Source organism: Pelodiscus sinensis, chromosome 11, assembly GCF_049634645.1.
Source record: "Pelodiscus sinensis isolate JC-2024 chromosome 11, ASM4963464v1, whole genome shotgun sequence".
Classification (NCBI taxonomy): domain Eukaryota; kingdom Metazoa; phylum Chordata; order Testudines; family Trionychidae; genus Pelodiscus; species Pelodiscus sinensis.
In genome coordinates this window covers 18,879,199-18,890,524 of record NC_134721.1, presented here as the reverse complement: position 1 = coordinate 18,890,524, position 11,326 = coordinate 18,879,199, and positions in this window count along the sequence as shown.

Sequence of the window (11,326 nt, the reverse complement as noted above, 5' to 3'; positions counted from 1 at the left end):
GACTCCTGCTTTTCGCAACTATGACCATGTCAGAATCTAATAGTCATTGTTTGCTGGGACTATGATTTGTTCCGTGGTAAATTTCAGTCTGTATCCAATCTCTTGTATCATTAATTCTGAGCACTCACAATTCAGTTCTATCTACAAGTACTCAAGTCATTTTCACTGAGGTGATTTTTAATGAAACCAGCATTACATTTCATATTCTGTAATTCGTGCCATAACTTTAACATCCTAGCAGAACAGAATCATCTGGTCAAACTTTATGTATGCTTTTCATGCATGTATAACAGTGCCTAATTTAACTTCCTCCCCCCAAAACTTGGATTCTTTTTTAATATTAACCAAAGAACCGAAATCAAATCCATTTCTTCTTCTATACACACATAAAATGAGTCCGAGCGAACATGATTAACAATAAAGTGTTTGGTTGTCACCCATTTCCAATTGCAGTATTTTACAGGTCAGGCGGGTAAACTCGCTAGCAGATTCAGAAATAGTAGCTCAATGTGTTTTCCATGCACACGATCTAACAGGAGTCTTTCCTTCGCACCATTCCCTTTGCTGTAGCTGGTTTCTCTTTCTTAGGCTGGCGTCAAGATTATTGGCTGAGTGGTGAAGGGCTGCTTTTCAGATGCCTTGATATGTGCCAGATGAATCTCTGAACAAGAAGAAATCCTAATACAGGTTGGACCTCCAAAAACCGGGACGCCCTTGTCCAGCAATATCCATGGTCTGGGAGGATATTGTCCTGGCTGGGAGCCAGGGAGTCCTGGCTGGGAGCCCCAGTGGCAAGAGGGCTGGCAACTCAGAGCCACTGAGGCTGGGACTGGGTCCAGAGCCCTGGTAGCACAGCCGAGGCTGCAGTAGATCCGGTAGCGGAGCCAGGAAGTGGCAGCCGTGGCAGCCTCGATAACCCCAGTAGCAGGGCTGTGGCCAAGGACGCGGCCATCACAGAGCCCTGATAGAGGAGCAGGGACACTGGGGGCTGTAGCACCATGCCAGCCTTGCAGGGGGTGCAGCTAGGGCTGGCAGTGGGGGAATGGAGGAGGAGGCGGGCTGGGGGGCCGGTAGCAGGGAACCTTCTCTGGTCTGGCAAATTTCCTTATTCGGGACATGGTCAGGTCCCGAGGGTGCCGGAGGAGAAAGATCCAACTTGTGAATGAATTGTCTGTGTGTGCTCCATTTACATATTTCCCTCTCGTATTCATTTACTCAAAACTATCTGTCATCTGCCCCCAGTGAAATTAATTATCATGGCAACTGGCAATTGTAAAGATCGTTTCTGAGAGCTGAATTGGAATTTTCCATTGAAACAAAATTTAAAAAATGAGGGACAGAGGGAAGTCACAAAAATGTCTGTGGTTTCCTGCTAGCAGGCCTGCCCACAAGGGGGGAAGGGGATAAAAGGGGCAGTTGCCCCAGGACCTGGTGATTCAAAAGGACCCAGGGCTTTGGCTGCTGTTACCGCAGCAGCAGCCAGAACCCCAGGCCCTTTAAATCACAACCGGAGCACTATGTGGCACACTCTAGGCAGCTGTGAGGGTTGTTGGGGAGGAGAGAGTGGAGCTCCGGGTGGCACTGAGGGCTGGCTGTCCCCAGCCCCATCCCTTGTTCTCCAGGCCATGCCTCTTCTGGGAGTATAGATCCAGTTCCCCTCCCACCTTGCTGAGGGACCCAGTGAGGCTGTTGGCCCCGCTGACTGCTCGTTGGGTCTTTTGCTCTTCATGCAATATGAAGAAATCAAGCACAGGAACAGTTGGGTTCCTTACATACTGCGGCTCTGGCAGGTTTTCTGGTGACTTTTAAAATGTGGCGAGTGCCACTAGTAGATACTACCCCACACATTTTTGAAGTGGCCCTGGGCTGCCCCAGAAGGGGTGGGGCCTTGGGAGAAAGGGGTGGGGCTAGGACACTTCTGTGCTTCCCTGCCCACTGACCCTGATTGGCTTGGAGGTGGGGGAAACGTGTGAAGCCTTTGCCCTCCACCTTCCAGCACCTAGAGAGACCTGCCAGCTGTTCCCTTTGTTGGGCAGGAGGAGACCTTCTGCACTTCCCCCCCACCCCCAAGCCAATCAGGACCTGGGCGTGTGGGACCATGTGAAGTCTCTTGCCTCCTTCCTCTGCCCTGCAAGGGGGCACTCTAGGTAGCAGTTTACTCTAGAACACGTGAAGTCTTTGCCTCCCACCTTCTGGTGCCTAGCGAGAACTGCCAGCTGTTTTGAACAGCTGGCGGTTCACTCTAGGTGCTGTGCATACCTGGTGGGGGGTGGAGACATTGTGCTTCCCGTGTCCCTAGGTCTCAATTGGCCTGGAGGGGCGGGGGAGTGGCAGGACAGCCGTGGGTTGGCTCAACCCACTTGGCAGGCCGGATCCAGCTTGCGGAGGCTCTCTTGTCCATCCCTGTACTACCCTTTTCCTTTATATGCCAAACCCCAGTTTCCGGTTATTATTTAACTGCTTATTAAAGGTGCTGGCTCAACAGCAACAGCTTTTGTGAAGTGGATACGTATTCACTAGGAACTAATCTGAGGCAAACAAATATTCCACAAAATTCACTGAGGACCCATCACAGCTGGACAACAGCTTTGGGATCTCTACAAACCTGCTTGGATTTTTCACACAATAAGAATGAATATCACATTCACATGAGGAAATGTCAAAAACGCAAAATCCGCAAGCAGAATGAAGACTGTTAAAACTGGACTAGACAAAATTTAAATATGTGCTGGAGGAAACCATCCTTCATTGATTGGGTGACTTGGTGGGTCTTTTCCATTTTCTGATCTGAAGAACAGTGCAGTATTTGTTATTAAGCAAGAGATACAGGAAAGACTCTTCTTGCTTAGATAACTACTTTTCCTACAAACGTAATTTTCCCTGCTTTTGATATTCACATTTGCACATCAAAAGCTATGAATGGGATACATCCAGCCTCACTTAATTAGCTTCATTAAACTGGCCCTACAAGTCACAGGGAACAGCTTTTGCTGTCATCTATACCTTGGATCTTTAATTTCCACTCCAACTCATCTGATGAAGTGGGTTTTACCCACTGAAAGTTCGTGATATAATGTATTTGTTAGTCTCTAAGGTGCTACAGGACCACTTGTTACTTTCCTACAGTATACATCCAGTCTGTGCTATTTGAAATAAAACTAATTAATTGCCATCTCTCCTAGAGTGGAAAGGGGAAAGCATGTCCCTCAAATCCTTGTCAATGTCCATAGTCAGAAAGGACCACTGTGATCATCTAGTCTGATCTTTTGTATATTGCAGGCCACAGAACTGCACCCACCTACACTTGTAACAGACTCCCTAACCTCTGGCTGAGCTACTGAAGTCTTCAAATCATGATGTAAAGACTTCAAGGTACAGAGAATTCACTAGTTTAAACCTGCAAGTGACCTGTGAGCTGCAAAAGAAGGAAAAACCCCTTTATATGCCAAACTGGGTCTCTGCCAAACTGACATGGGGCTGGGGGGGAGGGGGGAGGGCAGGATTCCTCCCTGACCCCAAATGCAGAGATCCTGAGCATATGGGAAATACCCACCAGCCAGACATGTGGGATGGAATTCCCTGCAGTAGTTTAGTGACTTCTTACCGCTGCCAAGACACCATGAAGTCACCTTAAACAGTCAACTAAGTGCTCAGTGGGAACGGTGGGAATCCCTTGTTGGCCCTACTCACTCATTACAGATCCTGGCCAGGGATTATGACCAGGTGAAAGAGGGAAATCAGTCGTGCAGACAGCAACAATGCCCATCTCAGAGTCTAACAGAAGTTGCAGCCCTGAATGTGATTTCTTCCTTAGTAAAATAAAGGCCAGGCACAATCTCTATTCTCTTTGAACTCTGAGCATCTCCATGCAGCTCTGTGCTCTGGCAATCCATGGCTACTAATGTGGGTCTGATCCCAAAGCAGAGCTGCTGCAAAGGTTGGGATAAAACCACCTTCACGCCACTTAGGAGCCTGTGTCAAGTAGGTCTTGGCTGACTGTGAGAACTGGGACCTTTGCATTTCTCTTCCTATGGTGAGAGGTGCACTGTGGTTTTGCAACTACCCGAGAAGTGGAAAAGAGAAAAAATCAACATCCTCCTTTCAATGCCCAGACTCAATGATGAGCGAAGCTCATTTCTGGACGTGCATTTGAGTTCTGGTAATAAACACATGAATGCTTGGATGCTGATTCAAACCATATGAAACTTTTAGGGTCTGCAAAAAGCCTGGGATTTGTCATAACTCTTGTGAGATGAGACTGCTGGGACCTACTGCTAGCTGGGTTGGAATGAGATCAGAATTTTTAGATGTATTTTGATACTTCCTGCGGCCTGATCTGGCTACAAATGCCTAGCAACAAAATTCCTTTGGCCAAGGCGAACTCTCTGCTTGGGGCAGGATAACTTCTCTGTCTCCCCTACGCCAGGAGACGAGCTAGAATCAGGTGAACATAGGAGGTTGTCTATGCAGCCACCTTCATAGGATCCATTAAGTACACCGCAGTGGTAGTGCAATTTACAGCTGCCCCACAGCAAATGTGAGTTGTATTGCCATTGCGGGCAGACCTGCCATTCAGAGACCTGCAGTAGACTCTTAACGCACCTCCTCACCCGCACACCGTCCCCTCTGAGCCAGGAGACAAGCTTGATCGGTATCCTCAGACTGAAGTGCCGGCTGGCTACGAAGGCAAGCGACATATTAAAAGTGCTGGGAAAAGGCCCGCACTACAAATCCTGACCCTGAATTTGACTCCATGTGCGTGCGGACTCCTGCCCTCATGCACAGCAACCCTCAAGTCAGGCCAAACCACAGAGCTGGCTGGGGATGGGGAAAAGGTTAGAAAATGTCATTCTTGCACAGTGAAGAATGCTAAGGGCAAAGAGAAGGATTATGAAATATGTGCACCTCCCTCTCCCCTCCCCTTCCATCACATAAGGAATGAATATGCTGTGTTTTCAGCCCAGCATGGAAGCTCCACTCTGTGTCGGATGTTTGAAAGCAGCTGAGGCGCGCTAGTTGATCACGCAGAGGAAGGAAATCATTCTGAGCTGCTGGCACTCGGTGTTGACAGGAGCCTGGTTTACGGATTGTGAATGCGCTACAGAGATTTTGTGTTTGTTTTCATGCCTGAACTTTCCTGCTTGCTAAATTGAACACAGTTACCCCTAGATTGCTATGGCTCAAATGGGGTTATCGAATGACGTCCAGAAGAGCAGCACCTCACATAATTAGGGATTTAACAGGCTCAAAACCCACCGTGAACTCAAAGTAGCCTGAGACAGGTTCAGGCTGCAGAAATTCCCCTGTGCAGAAGGCAATTATTGTGTAAGCAGAGCTAACCAGAGACACTGCCATAGTTCTCAACCAGCAATGTACTGAAGCAGGAAGCGGCATATAGTTAAGCAAGAAACACACAATCCAGGTGCTTAGCCTGGATGCTGGATGGATTTAATGAGTGGCAGCACTTCATTCCTTCCTGAAGCGTTCCTTGTATTACTGCTCTGAGATGAGGCTTCACGGTCATTCATGGCATGCCTTCCATCAAGGGGATATGTACTTTGTTTGAGCATTTAGAAATAATAGGTGTTCACTGTACCCTGTGAGAGGCTTTGTGTTCCCATTGAAAGGACACTAGACTAGGCAGACTTGGGCTCAATTCCTGGTTTTGCTGCTATTTTGCTGTGTGTGACCTTAGGCAGGTCACAGCCCTGCTCTGTGCCTCAGTTTCCCCTCCCATCCTTCATTTCTTATCTACTTGGAGAGTAAACCACTCAGGATAAGGAGTCTATCTTACTATAGGTGGGTGCAGAACCTAGCAGAATGAGTCACTGGGTGCTAGGAGCAGAGGAATTGGTCCATGGCAGTGTGTTTCTATCTCTTTTCCAAGTACATGTCTTTTCCAATCTTCCGGTTCCAGAGGATTGGAAAAGGGCAAATATAGTGTCCCTCTATAAAAAAGGAAATAAAAACAACCCAGGAAACTACAGATCAGTCAATTTAACTTCTGTGCCAGGAAAGATAATGGAACAAGTAATTAAGGAAATCATCTGCAAACACTTGGAAGATAATAAGGTGATAGGGAACAGCCAGCATGGATTTGTAAAGAACAAATCATGTCAAACCAATCCGATAGCTTTCTTTGACAGGATAACAAATCTTGTGGATAAGGGAGAAGTGGTGGATGTGGTATACCTAGACTTTAGTAAGGCATTTGATATGGTCTTGCATGATATTCTTATCAATAAACTAGTTGTATCTAAATACAACTTAGATGGGGTTACTATTAGGTGGATGCATAACTGTCTTGATAACTGTTCCCAGAGAGTAGTTATTAATGTTTCACAATCCTGCTGGAAAGGTATAACAAGTGGGGTTCCACTGGGGTCTGTTTTGGGACTGGTTCTGTTCAATATCTTCATCAACAATTTAGATATCGGCATAGAGAGTACACTTATTAAGTTTGCAGATGATACCAGTCTTGGAGGGGTTGCAACTCCTTTGGAGGATAGTGATCTGGACAAATTGGAGAAATGGTCTGAGGTAAACAGGATGAAGTTTAATGAGGACAAATGCAAAGTGCTCCACTTAGGAAGGAACACTCAGTTTCACACATACAGAATGGGAAGCGACTGTCTAGGAAGGAGTTCTGTTGAAAGGGATTTAGGGGTCATAGTGGACCACAAGTTAAACATGAGTCAACAGTGTGACACTGTTGCAAAAAAAAAGCAAACATGATTCTGGGACGCATTAACAGGAGTGTTTTGAGCAAGATATGAGAAGTCATTCGTCTGCTCTACTCTGCACTGATTAGGCCTCAGTTGGAGTATTGTGTCCAGTTCTGGACACTACATTTCAAGAAAGATGTGGAGAAATTGGAGAAGGTTCAGAGAAGAGCAACAAGAATGATTAAAGGTCTAGAGAACGTGACCTATGAAGGAAGACTGAAAGAATTGTGCTTGTTTAGTTTGGAAAAGAGAAGATCGAGAGGGGACATGATAGCGGTTTTCAGGTATCTGAAAGGGTGTCACAAGAAGGAGGGAGAAAATGTGTTCTTCCTGGCCTCTGAGGATAGAACAAGAAGCAATGGGCTTAAACTGCAGCAAGAGAGGTTTAGGTTGGACATTAGGGAAAAGTTCCTAACTGTCAGGGTGGTTAAATACTGGAATAAATGACCTAGGGAGGTTGTGGAATCTCCATCTCTGGAGGTATTTAAGAGTAGGTTAGATAAATGTCTATCAAGGATCGTCTAGACAGTACTGGGTCCTGCCATGAGAGCAGGTGACTAGATTCGATGACCTCTCGAGGTCCCTTCCAGTCCTAGTATTCTATAATTGTATGTCCCCAGCTGTGACCAGTACCAGCTGCCTTAGAGTAAGACATAAAAAACCCCTGAGCGGATAATTATGGCTGTTGAAGCAGTTTCTTCCTCTCCCCTGTCAGCTAGAGGTGACGTTGGCTTGTTATTTGTTGTATTCACATTTCCTTTCTGTGGAATCCATGTTAACATATTCTTTGCATCTGCTCGCTATCTGGTGCCCTTGATGCAGCTTCCTGGTTGTTCTTGTCTCATTCCAGCCCATCAGATGATCGCAGTTTTGCTTTATATAAGTGCTCTTCGCTTTTGTACTAGGGAGGCCTCAGCCCATTACCTCTGTGATTAGCGCATTATCTTTTATTGGCCTGTAGGCAACATCGGTCATTCAGTCACTTAATGACTTTTAAACACAGTTTTTTCTTTGAGCTATTCTCTCCATTAATTACAGCTGCAGATGTTTCCATGTCCTGAAGGATCCCAAAGCTCATTTGTGGGAAGAGATTCTAAGCTCAGACACGTTGGTATAAATCATGAGAGTCTCTACTAATGCCATGTCTTCACTACCAGGAAGATCGATGCTGTGGCGGTCGATCTTCTGGAGTATGATTTAGCTGGTTTACTAGAGACCTGATAAATCGAATGCTGAGAAGGCCCCCCATTGACACCAGTACTCCTTGATTCACAATGAGTAAGGGAAATTGACAGGAGCATTTGCTGCCATCAACCTCCTGCTGTGGAGACGGTGCCGAAGATTGAATTAAGGTATGTTGACTCCAGCTACGCAATTAACAGAGTTGGTGTTGCTTATCTTAATTTGACCTTCTAGGCAAGAATAGACAAGGCCTGAGTTCATTATTATAGGGTGTAGCCAGCATTGGACTCCAGTTCTGTGTATCTATATATTGATTTATTTCACTTTCATGGGCCTCATCACCAGAGAATCTGGGCACCTACTGTATGTAGAGCTAGCGTGTGGCATTGCCATCAGCCCTGTGTGTTGGATTATGCTGTTATCACACTGTCCCAAGAGCAACCTCAGTCACAGTCTGGTTGCAGGTAAAAATAATCTGTGGCAGATTCCTACTTTCAAGAGGAATAAGAGATCCTCCGGAAAAGGGTTTATTTTCCGGAGAATCACGTCTAGACTGGCGCTTTTCTCCGGCTTATCCCCAAGCCGGAAAAAAGCGGCAGCCATGTTAATGCAAATGCCGCGGGGGATATTTAAATGCCCTGTGGATTTGCCTATTCCAAAGTGTCTAATCTGCATCCCTTTTCCGGAAAAGGGGTGCAGTGTAGACACAGCCTACCTGTGTTACTCAAGTGACAAGCATATAAGCAAGGGCATATGAAGTGAGGTGAGTCCTGAGGGCCATGGGCATCCGGCAGCCTCAGTGGGGGCTTCGTCTTCCCAAACTGTCTGGCATGGCCCCACCCAAATTCTACCCCTAGAATGCCTGCTGTAGGCTTTCTGGGGGTGGAGTGTTGCTGCCTCCCAGTACCTGCCCTCTCTGTGCTCCAGGGGCTGGAGCCACATGGTCTCTTCCCCTCCTTCTGGGGGGCAGGACCCTGTCAGAGGGGGTGGGGCTCTAGGTGGGGCTGTGGGCCTGGCCCAACTCCTGCAGCCCCAGCTGCACCAACCACCCATGAGGAGGGCTGCTTCATCACTCATTAGCCTAGGTTGCCCATCATTGATCTAGCTCATAGCAGCCTGGCTTACTCACCTACCTCTGAAATGCACTTACCGCTCAGAGGGCCTATGAAGAATGAAACTCCTAACTGTTCAGGATGCAGAGCTCCCAGCCCGAATCTGCGCTGCATATGAATTGCATACTTGTGTGTTGCAGCTATAATCAATCTTGGGCTTTGCACTGCATTCTGTAGTTGGAATGCGTTGACTACATTATCAATGTCTTAACTCCCACTCCTGACCATGGACAAAGACAGGAAGTCCCTTATATCCCTACATCGCAAATAAGCAGCTCAAGTAAATCTGATCAGAAACCGCTTTCCAAAAAGGAGACGATGAAAACTCATTCTGCTAAGTGTTTTACCTCCCAGACTGCAAGCCTAGGAAGAATGCAATCACCTCACCTTAATCAGCAAAAGGTGGTGCAATAAACTAGACCACTACTTGTGCACTTTTAAAATGCTCTTTAAATTAGACCACTAGAAAATGAACTGTGCTAATGGTTGTGCCTTTGCAATGGGATAAACTGAATGAAGTCCAAAGATTACTTACACCTCTCGTGTCCTTTATTCAAATACAATGCTTGGGAAGTGGTACGTGGCTTTTCAAGGTGGTTAAGTTCCTGTTAAGAAACACAGTTAGAGTAAAACACATTGACAGATAAATCCTGGTTAATGTTCTAAATGAAATCAATATAATAGAATCATAGAAGTGTAGTTCTGGAAGGGACCTCACTAGTTCATTTAGTCCAGCCCCCTGCACACGAGGAAGGATTACATAATAACTGGACGGTATCTGACGTGTTTGTCTAACCTGTCCTTAAAAACTTCTAATCAAAGTGTGTCTATGTGATTTTGTCATTAATAAACTCTTACCTTACTATACAAAGGAAGCCAGATTACTGCACTAAGGGTATATCTACACTGCAACACTATTTTGAAATAACTAGCGCTATTCTGAAATAACTTAGTCTGCATCTACACAGCAGGCAGTTATTTTGAAATAGTGTCAAAATACTGTCAAGCTGGAGGACTTCTTATTCCAGCTCCTGTAATCCTCATTGTATGAGGAATAAGGGAAGTTGGAGGAAGAGTGCTCTATTTTGAAATAAGATACATGCTTGATGTAGCTCAATTTGCATAGCATATTTCGAGTTAAGCTCTTCCAGGTAGACACATCCCTATAAAATACAGATGTTAGCTACATGTGACAGAATGCCCAAAGGAATGTTAGGTAAGTTCTGGAATGACCCACATCCCCTGATTGGCCAATGGCCGCCAGCAGTAAAACACAAGTGATGAAATCCTGGCCCCACTGAAGTCAATGGCAAAGGATTCATTGACTTCAAGATTTCATCCAAGGTCACTTCCCTCTCACAAAACTCTCCTTAAAAAGAAAGAACAGTAAAAAAAGCATTGTGTGGGGTCCTCACGACACTCATGGATGGCAATGATGCCAGGGAGATTACGGCGTAAAGAGGAAGAACATGAGGGGAAAACGTGTCACTTAGCACACACCGGGAATAAACATTGTCTTGTAATCTTATGAAGTGACAACTGCTTTGGGGGCCTTTAAGTCTGAGAGAGATGTAGAAATTCCAAGTTGAATTTGCTATGTTTTTAATCTGGAAAAAGCAATCTCATGGAATGATATTCAGTATTGGAATGAAAAGGCTGTAGAAGAAGCTAAAATAAATTAGTGTCTTGAAGTGTTTAGCAAGAAACTTTGAACAAGAGTCATTAACTTTCACTTTGAGCAAAAGAACATCTTAAATATTTTTTATAAACTCCAGATCATCAAAGAGACTGAGGTTCCCACATAGCTTGGAGGATCTAGGCCTAAGTGAAAGATTTTTAAAGGTATTTCAGTGCTTAAACGTGCAGATAAGAATCTAGTGTGAATTTCAAAGGTACTGGGGTCTCTAAATACCTTTGTCCCTAATTTGTTGGAGGAAAACCTCCCCTTCCATTCTGTAAAATATTCACATTGAGACAGAAGCTAGATGTGATGATGCCAACAAATATTTAAAAAGGAAGTGTTCTTTCTTATTTTTAGGAGCAAATTATTACCCTAAAAATCTTGCTAAAAAAGGAACCCATTTTTTATTTTTAAAAATATATTGTCAAGTATTCTAGGCTTGAGCTTCATGCTTAAACTTTGTGCTACCTCTTGTGGTTTTAGAGCAGAGTAAATGAAAAAGACCCAGAAACAGCCTTCTGGGAGTTGCTTCTAACTGCAATCTGCTTCTAACCCAACTATAAATCCCCCAGCGCGGTAGCGTGCCCTCTATCCCCATATTCAGTAAACAGAGTTGTTATGAAATG